The sequence below is a fragment of the Ambystoma mexicanum genome, chromosome 1p, assembly GCF_040938575.1.
Source record: "Ambystoma mexicanum isolate Mex_15411 chromosome 1p, UKY_AmexF1_1, whole genome shotgun sequence".
NCBI lineage: Eukaryota > Metazoa > Chordata > Amphibia > Caudata > Ambystomatidae > Ambystoma > Ambystoma mexicanum.
The window spans coordinates 1263412564-1263428750 of NC_090921.1; the positions used below are offsets into that span (position 1 = coordinate 1263412564).

General features: G+C 45.0%; 1 protein-coding gene across 1 annotated transcript in view; it reads right to left on the reverse strand.

Moving 5' to 3' along the window:
- Nucleotides 1–16187, reverse strand: part of SHANK1 (SH3 and multiple ankyrin repeat domains 1) — a 2604687-nt gene that overhangs the window by 20264 nt on the left and 2568236 nt on the right. The gene's annotated exons all lie outside the window — the stretch shown is intronic.

The following is a 16187-nucleotide window of genomic DNA, read 5'->3' on the forward strand; positions in this document are numbered from 1 at the left end:
ACAGCAGCCTCTCATAGTTGATGGATCTGCATCCCCATACACTCTCAGCAGAGGTTTATAATGGGAGGGAAGGAAACGGAGGTGCACCAGTTCCTCTAAGTCATACCAACTGTACTCCCCTCCCGACACACACACCATATGCCGTAATTCATAATGAGCGTGAAGGAGACTGGTGGTACCCATTTTCAGAGTCACTCACAATGCATTCTTACACACCATCAGCACAGATTCTCGTTATGAGCGGAAGAAAATGAAGGCACTTCTGTTCCAGAGTCAGTGATACTTTCACACAAACACATGGTGGGGATTCCTATTAAGAGAGCTAGTGGGTAATGGGCATCTGTGCTCCAGCATCAGTGCCACAGCCGCTTCCTTACAGACACACATACACGTTCACCTGTTGTGAGCTTGTTCATATGAACGAGGTAGCTAATGGAGTCAGGCTGGTGGGCCAACACACACTGTAGATGTTTAGAAGGAGACACCTGTGTTTCTGTCAGGGCCCAGAAAACAGGTGCTGATCAGTTATCCTAGAATCAGTGAGAAAGTCTTCAATTAGAATGAGAACACTAGCTGGCAGGTTGGGGCACTTCCTAGAATACAAAAGGCAACAATTATGGACTTGAGTAATAGACTTCTACAATCCACAAATAAAGGATATGTGTGAGTTCATCCAGTCATTTTCAGAAGTAGCCTTGAACATATGGATTCTGGATGTTGTTAGCTGGCTGTTGCTAACCGATACGTCTCTTAACAGTCAGCAACTGAATTAACTTCAGCACTGTAAATGCTACAACATAAGAGTCAGCAGGTTAGCACCAATTAAGATGCCACCAGGACAAGCAAGGAACTATCTCAGCAGGTGATAACCATATTGCAGGAATAAAGCTCTGTTATAGTTGATAACCTGGACGTACCAGAAACAAATGGTCTGCGTCTTTCCAGATTCCAATTGGGCAGAGCTTCCTCTTCAGACTTTGAGCACTAAAAATACAGAGGCTGTTACTTATCTAGAGCCATCATTACAGCTCCAGAGAAGCTTTTGAGATGGGAGTATTTTAATCCCTATATTTAAAGTTGGAAGTAAGGACAAATTAATTATCTTTGGTAATGGTCTTTAAAATCAATATTGTAATCCTTGTCACAGATTCCTCATATTTTGAAATATCCTCCTGACACTGTCAAGTGTAGATTTTCTTTTCTTCAACCACCAGGTGACACTGCATAGAGGTCAGCTCTGTTATCGCCTCAGGTCCATCTCATGATGGAATGATGCCACGTGCATATACTCAGGTTTTCATCATCAAGGAACAGGATAATTCTGACAAAAAACTATTCCAGTAACTCTGAAACATTTCCAACTAGAGGAATTAAACTTAGAGGGGAAGGCAGGAGGGTGATGTGGTACCCTGGGAAGATGAATGTGTCTGCCTGAATGAACATTACTGAAGGTAAGTAATTTCTTCATCTAATGAATGCTCTCCGTCCACAGATTCCTTATCTTTTGAAAGACTACCAACGCCTGGCCAGGAGGTCACCATGAAATCCTCGCCACCCAAGCGATCTAAATGATAGTGTTTGGTTAAGGAGTGAGTGGACAGATGCCCAAGTAGCTGCCCGACAGATGTCCAAGATAGGGACAACTCTATGCAAGGTCGAAGTGGCTTCAGGACGTCTTGTTGAATGAGCATGTATTACTTCAGGAACCTCTCAGTGGCTGTCTAGTAATATGTTTTAACAAAGAGAACAAAGAAATTGGCATCTTGAGGGAACTCCTTAGTTCTTCAAAGGTAAAACTTTAAAGATATTGTATGATCTAGCCTGTGGGGTCTCTCCACCCATCTTGAAAAAGTGAGGTGGAGGGAGGAAGACCAGTAAATTGACTCTTTGTAGGAGGTGGAGCTTTGAGACTACCTCTGGTAATAATGAGGGTTTAAAAGGGAGGGTAATCATGTCCTTAGCAAACTTTAAAGAAAAGAAATTGAACTGGGGAGGGCATGCAACTCTGAAATGCTATATCTATAAGATAATGCACTTTAAAACAAAGGCGCATTAAGGCGCACGATTGCAAATAATCAAACTGAGCCACGTTGAGAAACGTTAGTACCAAAATAAGAACTCAGGCAGGAACAATGAAGGGATTGGGAGGAAACCTTACTCAATAGACTCACTAGACTAACTGAGATCACTGGCTTCGCAGTAGCGAATGTATCTGCGGTTTTGCTTGAGGGACTATACAATTGTAGGACACATAAGTCCTAACATCTTCGAGTAAACCCCAGCCAGGAGTCCCCCTTTCAGACGGACAGGGCTACTGTGGTCTGAATACTTGTCAGTCTCTCTGGGGGAGGATAAATCATGCATTGCTCTGTATCTAAGACCACCGTAATAAACTATACAAGTTTTGAGAGGGCTATAAAGGACTTCCACAGATTAATAGAGAAGCACATTTGTGTATGGCAGTGCATGTTGCCCCCAGGTCCTGAAGGGGCTCATCTTTTGATCTGGCCCAAAGGATCCCATTGCTGAGGTAGGGAACCTTCTTCAGGTGCTGATGAGCCACAGCCACTACCATGACCTTCATGAATACACTCAGCGCCGAAGTGAGGCCAAATGGGAACACTGCTAACTGGTAGTAAGTGCCTCCCACCATAAAACAAAGGTATCTATAAGGTTTCTAGTGGATATGGACATGAAAGTATGTGTACTGCTGCTCTAAAGACACAAACCAGTCATGCAGCTCCAAGTACTGAAGTATCTTTTCCAGGGTGACCATCTTCAATCTGTCATTTGAGAGATACTTGGTGAGGAGTCTCAGGGCTAGAACAGGTCTGAACTCTCCACCCTTCTTTGGTACTCCGAAACCAGCCTTTTCTGATTTCCTCTGCTGCAACAAGGGCCACTACTGTCATCAGCAAAAGCAGAGAGATTCCTCTTGCAACAGGAGCCGTTCCAGAAGAGGAAAAGGTGAAATAGGGGGGTTTGGGAGGTTTTTGAAAATAAGGGTAGGCAGTATCCCTGGTCTACAATCTGTAGGACTCATCTTTCTAATGTAATATCCTGCTGGACCCTTTCAAACAGTTGAATCTTGAACCCCACAGTGGACTCGTGATGTAATATGTGCAAAATTAGAGTGGTTTTGCTGGCTGCTGCATCAATGGGATGGAGGCTAAGGTGTTTGGTTGGGTGCACGCCACCTCCCATGAGAAAGTAATTTTCGTCTACCCTTCTGCTGTTGTGGAGTGCCCCTTCCTTTTGGAGGGGGGAAGTGTATGGTTTGTGCATTCCTTTTCGAAAGTAGAGGAAAAGGAAGAATCTGTGCTGTCAAAAGCCATATCTAGCAGTTAAGCATGGACATCCTCAGTGAGGTTTGCAGTGTGTCTAGGAATTCCTGCAGATGATGGATGCATTTCCCATGGTGTTGTTTATACAAGGGGGGAGGGGTGTGTTGGGACCCTCTTTTTTGTTATAGGGGGGCCTGTGTCATGAGGGTAATGTACAGAACAATACAGGAAGGAACCAGGCTACCCCTCCCTCTCGACACTTACAGGTGTTTTTCACACCACATTAAACAGATTCTGCAATTTAATCTGTGCTTACATTCAATAGATCACCAATATTTCGTTATACAAACAGATTCTTTATTTTTCTCATATATTACATTTTTATAAAAAAAAAACCTACTTGAGGCTGTTCCGGTACCGGACTGGACCCAGGTAATCTGGAATGAGTGTGTTGTGAATATTGCATATCACGGGTGGGGCAGTCACCGTGAGCTTTAAAGCCAGAAAGTTTGAGAATGATATAGATGCACGTCTTGTGAACCAGGGAGTCAAAAGAATACGTGTGATTTGTATCCAGGCTGGGGAAGCCAACACATGTACAAAAATGCTTACATTGAGAGGCAACAATCCTACCACAGAGCCAGAGGACTTTGGGGAGTCCCAGTGCCACACAAGATGTGGGAAAAAGGAAACTACATACAAGTGTAAGCCTGGAAGGATTTCACCACGGATAAAAGCTGAATTGATCTTCAAGGGATTTAACCAATGGTAAACAGCAAATAATTTAAAGCAAGAGGAATTGTTTTTTCCCCCGAAGCAAGAAATGTTTATAAAATAGCATATTTTAATCAACAAACTATACACAAAGACTGGATACTGTGTTGAAATATCCTAACAGAACTGGGAGATTGAGATAAGTCCTTCAAGAACCGGGCCAGGTAGAAGCACATGTCAAGGCTGCTGTGTAAGCCTCCTTTTCTTTTTAGATAGGTTTTTCTAAAGTGGTAGGGCCAGTTAGTATTTCGGAATCTGGATTTAGGACTCTTTATTTGGACTACGACGAGCACCCTAATTTGTGTTTTAGAAGGCAGGGTATTTTCCGCCTAGTGATAAGGGCATTCTTGCATTTTCTCTTTTCTTTTTAATAAATACACATATACCATGACCCAGTGTTGTCCGAGTCTTCCTTCTGGTTCACCACAGCATGTATAACCATGTTTTATCCAGACGCATTTCTAGGCATGGTGGCTTTAGCTGATGGAAGTAGTTGCTAGTAAGTGAGCCACTATGTCCCAAACCGTGTGAGAACCGAAGATGAGCTTGCACTGCAAGAATTATTTTGTCTCAGAATATGTCTTCTGCTTGTGCCTTGCCAAGCATGTATGCTGAGACTATGAACATTCACCTGAAAAATTGTTGCTTGACGATCGTATGAGAGCAGATATGGAAAAGGAGCCAACTAAAATGTGTGGGTCGGTGGGCTTAGTTAATTGCACTGCTATCTGTTATGTCGTGTTCAGTGTTCTAGGAAAAAGGCAAAGGTAATGTTTGTCTCTGGTAGCAAAAAGAATGAAATCTGGAATCTGGAAATTGTCTGGTTGTCCTCGTAAAAAGGAAGGAAAGTATCCTGCCTACAAATGTATTGATCTGGCCAGAGCGAAGGAAAAAATCAAAAGCCGTTGGCCACCGCGAAAATCCTAAAGCAGTGCAACCATGCACTTGACTGATTTAAGATGACATAAGGCTGCTGTGCCGGTTAGAGTAGAATGGTATAGACCAGGGTCTTGGAGTGAGTGTATATTGGATGAATAGGAAGAGTCCTGTACTTGTCCTGTGCAGTCCTACCCTGGTTTGCAAAGCCTTGTATGTGCAACTCAGTTGCAACCCCAGCTTTTGTTTTCACACTCTCACATATCCTAATACAGAAGCTGTAATAGGCTTTGTTTCCACTGTCTATGTGTCTTGTCTGCAACACTTCCCCACCCCTGTCTCTGGAAAGCTGCACCTCTCTGTGTGGGGGTAGCGAAATGGGGGATATAGACTGTGGGGTAACAGTAATCTAGATATAGATTTGGCAAACAGATGTGTGTGTTTCTGAAATTTCAGCTTTGGGGTGGAGCAGAGTTCATGTGAATCCACCAGAAACACTGAATAGATGCCGCAGAGCAGTGAGCTATGAGCCGGACCTGCCCCGCAACAGGCTGAGGTGCAGACCTGGTTCTGCAAAAAGTTATACTTCCTCCCAGCGTAAGTCTAGCTCACTTTATGTATACACTCCACTTTCCCAAAGCCTGTAAGTTCCTGAATAAATGGCATGAATATACTCAGAGTAAGTCGCCTAGACACTTTCCTCAGGAAGGCACATTTGTCCTAGATAAGATCACCACATTCTGGAAGGCGCCAGAAAAGAAAGGAGCACATGTACACCAACAGCAGTGGGATAGCTATCTCGACAGGTTCGGTGAACAACAATAAGGCAGTCAGAATCAAAGACCGGAGCCATGAAAGATTACCAGGAGAAGCACCAGAAGCAAGTTAAGACACTAAAGAGTACTCCAATTTGCAAACCCCCCCACACATGAAATCGAGTATAACTGCCTGTATACCATTATCCAAGAGAATCCCCTGAGGACAACTGCCCCCCCACCAAGAGAATCCCCTGAGGACATCCTGGACACTTACAATCCAGCTATACTAAATCCCTCAACTGCCTCTCAGCCAAGTAGTCCTGCACAGATAGTCTGGACTCCAACCAACCACTATCCTACCACCAGTACACCCCGATCAGTTTCTCGACCAGCCCGATCTCAGCTCCACTGAAAGCTCAGATCTCAAAGCGCTTTCAGTCTCCATCTTCAACTATCTCTCGTACTTTCAAAGGCTTTATAGGGTTTATAGGATCCCGTAGCAGCACCAGTGCATTCGATCTTAGACAGCTCCCACAGAGGAGGAATAATCACTGTTCATTATTGTTCAAAAATTCCCTAAGATTGGAGAGGATCCAGTTAAGTTCTGAGAGGAACTACAGGTCATTATAGAATGTTACCAACCTAAGTGCACCAATCTAAAACAATTAATGCAAGGTGCTCTTCCGACCGATAACTTCAGATTGCTAAAGCAGCACTGTAACTGGTCAGATGAAGAACTCCTTACTGACGATTTAGGTTTTCACAGACAGACTGATACAGACTATTACTGAAATCTGCCAACGAAAAACAGATTGGGCAGAGATCAATGCCTGCAAGCATGCTTGGTTTAAAGTCCAAGGAACATCTTGAACAATTGAATCGATGTTTTGAACAGTATTCTGGAATCATTGATGCAGTTGTTGTAGCTCCCCAGGCTGTGGTACCGCAATTTGTTATGGGGTTATAGTTAAAGATGGCAGAAGGCTGGGAGGGAAAGAATTTGACTGAGGTATGCTAGCTGTTCATTTCCATGAAAAGATTGAGAGACAAAAAGAAAGTGCCAATGCTAAGCTTATGGCATTGCAAATCCAACAGCTACAGCCTCCACAGGGCAGGGGAAGTTTCCACTCCAGCCAAGATGGTGGGGACGGGGAAGACGGAGTGGTGCACTCCAGCATAATGAACAGGGCAATGGTAATGAAAGATATCACCCGAACCCATGGAACAACCAGTCCAACTATTGTAAGGAGTTTGTGCACTGGAAAGCCGAATGTCCAAATCGTACGCAATATGATGTTCGAGGCGGTTAGCCAACCGCACCAATTGTGTTGACTGTGTGACAGCCTCCACCACCATCTCCACAGAATGCTTGTTAGGATTGCCATCAGGTCCATGAATTTGTTGCACCATGTATACCACTTAATTCCACTGCACCCTAGGTTGATTGTGCAATTGCTGGTCAGAAGGTTTCATGTTTGGTTGACACTGGAGCATCACGCTCAGCTGTAAAAGCTTCTGATTTTCCACAGGTGATGCATCCTGATGAAATTGTAAATAATGTTGATATTGGAGGTACACCCATACCGTACCCTGTTTCTCTACCACTTATGGTTACTCTGTCCCCTATTTCTGACAACAATGCTTTCTTGTTGAACCCGTGCTCCCCTGTTAATCTGGTTGGTCTAGACTTGCTGTTCTATTTTCTGTTTGCCTGGTGGTTTATTTCTTGACATCCCTGGCAATAGGGAACATGAGGTTTTGGCTGGGTTGCAGAAGAATCCACATTCGAACCCAGGGGACTGAAGCATCACTACCTTGCTGCAGAAGGTCCCTTGCAAATTATGGTCCATGCATGTCAAAATCACCCTAAACCCACTCAAGCCATTTCTAGGCAGGCAGAGGAAGGCATCCACCCTGTTATAGAGTCCCTGCTTAAGCAAGGCATTATTGTGCCAATGCGTAGCCCGTGCAGCACCACGATCCTGCCCACCAAGAAGCCAGGTAAAGAGGTATATCATTTTATCCAAGACCTGCATGCAGTTAATGTAGCTGTCCTGCCAGCCTTTATCATGATATCCAACCCTGTTGCCATCCTGTTTTATATCCCTGCATCAGCCACTAATTTCACTGACATATCGATCCACCCTGACAGCCAGTATTAGCTCGTCTTTACCTATAAATTCCACACAGTACAAGTTCACACATCATCCTATGGGGTATGTAGAGAGCCCTATCTTGTTTCCCAAATCTTGAAGAAGGATCTGGACATGCTAGAGTTCACAGGAGGGTCCCTGTTGGTATGTAGACAATCTGTTACGGGTCTCCCCCTCCTTGGAAGCCTGCGAGCAGGACTCCCTTGCACTATTAACAGCGCTCACTGAAAAAGATCATAAGGAGTCCAAAGATAAGCTGCAGTTGTGCTTACACCGTGTGCAGTACTTGGGCCATGAGATTTCAGCAGGGAAAAGATACTTATCCCAGGCCTGTATTAAGGCGATTCAGAAAGCCCCAAAGCCCCAGACCCAGAAACAAATGAAAGGGCTCCTCTGGATGGCCAGTTACTGCAGATGGCGGGTCCAATGGTATGTCAGCATAGTTAAGCCCCTTCAGGCGCTCACACACAATTCAACCCAGAACCCCTGCCATGGTCCCAGGACGCTGAAGATGCCTTTCTCACCATAAAGCAAGAGCTTGCAACATTCGCAGCTCTGGGATTGCCTGATTATCATAAGCCATTTGTGTTATTCTGTGATGAACATGATGGGTGTGCCAAATGAGTGTTAACACAGGTACATGAGCATAGCCCCTTGTCATACCATAGTGTTGCGTTGGATCCAGTGGCTGCTGGACTCTCTGCATGTCTGCAGGTCGTTGCTGCAGCCCTGCTAGTAGAAGAAAAAGTTACTTACCAACTCTAACGTTCTTTTATATCCTTACCTTCAGCTTGCTGCTTCGGGAAACATTTTCTTCTCTCCACCAGAGGGCGCTCTTCTTGAGGCCGCGGCATCGATGTCCCGCCGCGGCATCCGTCGAGCACCGACGTCATCCACTGTATAAGAGCCTTCGAGCATGCCCGTTGGCTTCAGTTCTGTTTTTTCGTATATTGTAGTCCATGGATTTTAATTAATGGCGTGCCTCTTTTGACCCAAGCCTTAAAAGAATTTAGAGTGTAATTCATGTAAACTGGACTGTGGGGTTGGTTGGAAGGGTTGATGAGGAATACGTGGGAGGAACATCCAATCAAAAGAATGTTACAGTTGGTAAGTAACTTGTTCTTCGAATGGATTGTGTCCTCCCACGTATTCCTCATGTTAGATAGACTCCCAAAGCAGTTTTGTCTCGGAGGTGGGACTACAGAATTTTTCTAATCGTGTACAGAATGGAGTACAGATTTAGCAAACAGACTTCCTTGAGAAGAAGTTGAGTCCAGAGCATAATGTTTTATAAAGGTATGCATGGATGACCATGTGGCTGCTGCACAAATATCTTGTACAGGGACACCCCTTTTTAGTGCTGTTGAAGTTGCCATGCCCCTGGTTGAATGAGCTCTCAGTCCATCAGGTGGTTCTTTCCCAGCCAATCTATAACATTCTGTTATAGCCAAAATTATCCACCTAGATAATGTTTGTTTAGTTACCGCAAGTCCCAATTTGCATCCAGTGTACCCCACAAAAAGTTGATCACACTGACGTACTTTTGCCAATCTTGAAATGTAGAAACTAAGAGCTCTTCTGGGATCTAGTCTATGTAGCCGCTCCTCTTCTTTGCTTGCATGAGGAGGAGAGTAAAAAGTAGGTAAAGTTATTTTCTGTGACAGATGAAAATCCGAAACAATTTTTGGCAAAAAAAGATGGTTTAACTCTAAGAACTACCTTGTAAAAAATAGTGTGAGGAGGACTGCTAGAAAGCGCCTGCAACTCACTTACCCTGTGGGCTGATGTCAATGCTACAAGAAGTATTGTTTTCAAAGTGAGGAGCCTTAGCGGACAAGAGTGTAAAGGCTCAAATGGAATGCATGTGGGGAATTTTAGAACCAAGTTCAAATCCCACACTGGAACATGGAAAGGTATTGGTGGAAATACATTATTTAAACCTTTTAAGAATGTAATTATTAAAGGTATCTTGAGGTAAGATTCTTCTTCTGAAGAGCGCTTAAAAATGGATAGCGCTGCTAAGTATCCCTTTATCGTACCAACCTGGAGCCCCACATTAGCTAAATGTAATAGAAAAGATAAACTTGTGGGGATATTACATTGAAATGGATCCACATTCTTTTCTCTGCACCGGTTACTGAACTTGTTCCAACGACACCGATACAGAGATTTGGTTGCTGGCCTTCTGACCGAAAGCAAAATCTCCATCATGTCATCCGGAAGATCCCAATCCTTATATCTCAACCTCTCAGAAGCCATGCGTGAAGGTTGAGTGTGTTGACCACCGGATGGAGAACATAACCAAACTATCGCGAGAGAAGATCCTCTCTTCTTGGAAGACGTATTGGAGGGCAGATGGACATATCCAGAAGGCCCAGGTACCACGTTCTCCTGGCCCAATACGGGGCAATTAGGATCATGGTTTTCCTAAACTTTCTCAACCTCCTGATTACTTGAGGGGTCACAGGGACTGGAGGGAATGCATACAGGAGTGGAAACTCCCAGTCCACCACAAATGCGTCCCCTAGTGCTCCTCTCGGGGGAAATTCCCTTGAGCAGTACCGTTCACACTTCCGGTTGGTACCGGTAGCGAACAGATCCACTTGAGGGGTTCCCCAAAGGGCAAAGATCTCTTGAATGACTTCCTGAGCTATCTCCCACTCGTGGGAGACTGTGCTCTGCCTACTCAGAGTGTCCGCTGCTGTGTTTTGCTCTCCGGCTAGATGAATTGCCAATAGAGAGATCCCTGCTTGTATTGCCCAGAACCAGAGTTGCATCGCCTCTCTGCACAGCGGCAGTGACCCCACTCCTCCTCTCTTGTTGAGGTAGTACATGGCCACTGTGTTGTCCGTCATTATCAGAACATTCTTTCCCCGTACAGAGGGCAGGAAGGCCTTCAGCGCTAGTCTGATTGCCCTCAACTCTAAAAGGTTGATGTGTAGTTTGGACTCCGATGGAGACCAACTATCGCTGATTGTCAGATCGTTGGTATGGGCTCCCCACCCTGTGAGTGAGGCGTCCGTCACTACTGCTATCTCCGACCATGGTTGCCAAAAAGATTCTCCTCTGAGAATAGGTCGTCTGCAAGCCCACCATTGTAGATCCTGTGCTACTTTGGCTGGAACCTGCAACAGATCTGACATTTCCCCTGAGAATTGGGACCATTGAGTTCTGAGAGCCATTGAAGGGATCTCATTCTCAATCTGGCTTCTGGCACTAGAAAAATGCAGGATGCTATTAGGCCGAGCAATCTGAGAAAATCGAAGGCCGGAAGATACTGGGCATTCTGGAATTTTGCTACCATCTGCAGAATGTGGTGAGCTCTTTCTTCGGGAGGCGAGGCTTTGCCCGAGCAAGTATCCAGGACTGCTACGATAAACTGGAGTTTCTGTGATGGTATAATGTTTGACTTTTTTAAATTTAGAGAAAACCCTAGTTTGTGAAGGAGGTGACAAGTCTTGGACAGATGATCCTGGTCTTGTTCTGGGGAACGTGCTCTGGTCATCCAATCGTCCAAATAGGGGTAGATATGAATCCCCCCTCTCCTGAGACTCGCTGCCACCACCGCCATCAACTTGGTGAAAACTCTTGGGGCGGAGGTTAACCCGAATGGTAGAACTCAAAACTGATAGTGAGAATAGCCAATCGGAAACCTTAGGTACTTTCTGTGCTTGAGATCGATTGGCACATGAAAGTAAGCATCCTGAAGGTCCAATGATACCAACCAATCCTGGAGTTGGAGAGCCTGAAGGATCTGAGAAAGTGTGACCATCTTGAAGTTGTCCTTCCTTAGGAACTAGTTCAAGTTTCTCAAGTCCAAGATGGGTCTCAGTTCTACGTCTTTCTTTGGGATGAGGAAATATGGGGAATACCAACCCTTGTTCCTCTCCGCTACAGGTACATGTTCTATTGCACCTTTCTGTAGCAGGGTTAAGACTTCCTGCAACAGGAGCGGATCCGGATGTTTGACAGAGTTGTATCCTGGGGGGTGATTCTGAGGTTTCTTTAGAAAAGGAAGGCAGTAACCTTGGGATACTGTTTCCAGTGCCTAAGCATCTGAAGTACCGCCATTCTCCTAGATGCTGTGAGATCCTGCCTCCCACCGGGGTCTTGTGGGTCAAAACCTCAGAGTGGTTTTGCGACAGCTGCAGCAGCGGCTGAAGGGACAGATGCCACTGCTGGAAAAAAATATAGCACCTTTTCCTCGCCCCTGAGGAAATTTTCTTTGACCTCTTTGACTGGCCTGTCCTCTTCCTTTTCCAATTGAGGAATAATACCGAAAAGGACGACCCCTCCAGGAAGATGAGCCTGTGTAGGGGCGTTGCTGAGGTTGTTTTATAGCGGCACTGACAGATGTAGCTGCCGCTTTGGAGGTCTGCAGCTTCTCCAAACTTTCATCCGCCTTGCTGCCAAACAACCTCGAGCCGTCAAAAGGCATATTAAAGGAATGGTTCGCCCAAAATTTTTTATTTAAGAAATAGATAGGCAATATAAAAAAAAAAACGATTGCCATTTTTTTTTTCAAGTCCCTATGTAAAATTTTGAGCAATTCAAGCTCAAAATTAGCAAAAGCAAGCACATGGGCGCATCCATTTTGTGAAATGGATGACCGCCTATGCTGGCTTTTGCTTTTGCGGCACTAATGAAGGAAAAGCAAGCCAGCTGTAGTAAACAAAAGCTACCACTGGGTGGCTTTTCCTTCATTGGTGCCGGGACTTGGAGGACACGGACCGGAGACTACAGGCAGAAAAGCTGCAGCTGCATCTCGGTAAGTGATATTTTTTCTGGAGGAGCCCGGAAAACGTAGAAATAAAACTGCAGCTTTAAAAACGTTGTATTTATGTTTGCGGTCGCTTTTGAAGCGACCGCAATCATAAATACAACGTTATTGTGTTTGAGCCTGAGAAACTTAGAAAGAAAAACCGCCGCGTTTTCAAACACAACCGCGTTGTGTTTCTGCCTAAATCTGCTTTCCCATATGGGGCTCTAGGGCTCCACACGGGGAGCCCTAGAGCCCCAAATGGGAAAGCAGATTTAAGCAGAAATACTGCAGCATTTAGCATTGCGGAAAACAACCGCGTAGTGTTTCTGCCTAAATCTGCTTTCCCATTTGGAGCCCTAGAGCCCCAAATGGGAAAGCAGATTTAGGCAGAAACACTGCAGCATTTAGCATTTCCCATTTGGGGCTCTCAGGCCCCCTTGGGAAGCCCGAGAGCCCCAAATGGGAAATCAGCTGTAGGCAGAAACACTGCGGCATGTAAACACAACCGTGTTGTGTTTCTGCCTGCCTTGGCTTTCACTTTGGGTCTCCGGTGCTCTCCTGGGGGAGCACCGGAGACCCAAAGTGATAGCCACGGCAGGCAGAAACACAACGCGGTTGTGTTTGAAAACGCTGCGGTTTTTCTTTCTCAGTTTCTCAGGCTCCTCCGAGCCGGAGGAGCCTGAGAAACTTAGAAAGAAAAACCGCAGCGTTTTCAAACACAATAACGTTGTATTTATGTTTTGCGGTCAAAAGCTACCGCAAACATAAATACAACGTTTTTAAAACTGCCGTTTTATTTCTAAGTTTTCCGGGCTCCTCCAGCCCAGAAAACTTAGGAAAAAAAACGCAGCTAGTGTTCATTCTTATAAAAAAATAGCACTTACCGAGATGCAGCTGCAGCTTTTCTGCCTGTAGTCTCCGGTCCCCGTCCTCCGCGTACAGCACCAATGACGGAAAAGCCACCCAGTGGTAGCTTTTGTTTACTACAGCTGGCTGGCTTTTCCTTCATTAGTACCGCAAAAGCCAAAGCGAGCACAGCGGCGGGCATCCATTTCACAAAATGGATGCCCCCATGTGCTTTCTTTGAGCTTGATCTGCTCAAAATTTTACATAGGGACTTGGAAAAAAAAAATTGCCAATCGATTTTTTTTAATATTGCCTATCTATTTTTGAAATAAAAAATGTTGGGCGAACCATTCCTTTAAGAAGCCTGGATTGCACATCCAGTGCAAAACCAGACTTTCTTAGCCATGCAAATCTACGTAGCATCGTGCTAGTTGCCATGGACCTACTGATACTGTCAGCTGTGTCCAAACCTGATTGAAGGCATTCTCCCGAAGCCTCCTTTCCATCCCTTATTATGGCTAGATTGCCATCACGCTCTTCACCTTCTGGGATCAGTTCAGCTGCCGCTGACATGCAGTCCCACAGGGTATATGTGAACCATGCCAAGGTACAGGTTACATTAGTAGACTTCAAAGCCATACTCCATGATGTAAAAATCTTCCTAGACCATGCATCCACCTTTTTATCGTCTATTGTAGGGTATGCAGCATTTCTTGTGGAAGTGGCTGTTTGTACTACCAGACTTTCTGGAGTTGGATGTTTGCTCAGGTATTCTGGATCAGAATTGCAGGGTCTATATTTAGACACACATTTTTTATTTACTGCCGGGATGGCTTCAGGGAGTTCCCATGCAGAATTAACCCTTCTCTGCAAGGCAATGTGGAATGGAAGAATGGGGTCTTGCTGAGGTGTTCCTGATAGAATATCAGTCATGTCATCACTCTGACAGACTGGTGAACTTCTACCCCACCCCATAAATTCAGTAACTCTATTCATAAGTTTTCATAAGTTTTCTGTAACCCGCATCAGCCTGCTCTGATGGGTCTGGCTTATCAAATTCGTACTCTGGAGAAGTGTCCAGACCACTTGCTGTTTGCAGACATTCTTGTAAAGCTTGAATTTTTGACTGAGGATTAATTAATTCCTCTGGAACAGATCTTGTGGCAAATTTAACACCAGTAGAGGTGACTTCTTCCTCTTCTGATGATTCTCCCTCATAGATAGATGACATGGTCCTAAAATAATCATGTCTAATGCCAGGTTGAAAAACCTTTTCTGGTAATGTAGGTTTTTCCCTTTTTAAAGGCTTGGGCGTCGACGAAAACGTTGATGGCGCTGATGCCGTAACCACAGCCTTCGATGTCATCGAAGGAACCTTCAATGACCCCGATGTAATCGTTGAGGGAGTTGTGGAAACTGTTGAAGGAGCTTTCGAAGTTATCGATCGTGAACTCGATGTAACTTCCTTCAAAAGAGTTGTCGACTCGAGAGCCTTCGAAGTCTTCGATGGCGTCGATATCGACTTCGATGGCGTATGATGTTTCGATGCCATTTTGTTTCCCTCTACCTTCGATTTATGCACCGGAAGGTCTTTTTCACGAGGTGATCGGGAAGAGTCCCTAGATGACACCCTCGATGACTTTTTGTCAGCTTTTCTTTTTTTGGACCTTCCTCTGTCACGTTTTTTGTGAGCTGGGGCATGGTCTTCTTTAGCCTTTTTTGAGGGGGTCTGATCCGCATTCTCAAAAATCTTTAGCATGAAACTCGAAAGGCTTCCTATTTACTCAGGGAGTCATGCTTTGATGGGCATGCTATTACCTCCTCCGAAGACGACGAGGAAGAGGGAGATTGATGCCGTCTTTTCTTTGTCTTCTTGGATGACGAAGAAGACTTTCTCGATCTACTCCTCGATCTATGTTTTTTACGATATTTTTTCAAAGACTCGGCCGAGTCTTTCCCCTTCGAAGTAGACTTCGATGAACCCCCCCCCCCATCGCCAGTTTACCTCTGCGTTCTTTTAAGGCCTTATGGGTCATCGACTGGCACGAAGCACAGTCTTCAATTCGGTGGTCGGAACCGAGGCACCAAAGACAATTCTTGTGTGGATCGGTCAAAGACATTTTCTTTCCACATTTTAGAAATGTTTTAAATCCTGTCTTCAGTGTGGAAGGGTTCGATGAAGATGACATAGCTTTTCTTTTCACGAAAGACTGAAGCGCCATTTGAAACAATCCGAAGCGAAGCTAAGGGAAAAACGGAACTAAAGCCAACGGGTGCGCTCGAGGCTCTTATACAGTGGATGACGTCGGTGCTCGACGGAATGCGCCGAGGGACATCAACGCTACAGCCTTGAGATGAGCGCCCTCTGGTGGAGAGAAGAAAACATTTTCTGAAGCAGCAAGCTGAAGGTAAGGATATATCTAAGATGATGAATACGTGGGAGGACACAATCCAATCGAAATAGATGATTTGCTGGTGCAAGGTCACCCTGTCACAATCTCAGTACCCCACTCAGTGTTAGCCCTGCTACTGAAGGGAAAGACAAAGCGTGTGTCAAACTCTGTTTTACCAAGAATGAGAAGTTGCTAATTTCTACTGCAAATGTTACATTAAACTGCTGCCTTCTCTGAACCCTGCTTCTTTATTGCAAACTCCACAGAACGTGGAACTGAATGACTGTCTTTTATTTGTTGAACCTCTTATGTCGCACTGCACCAATTTATAAGACATCCCA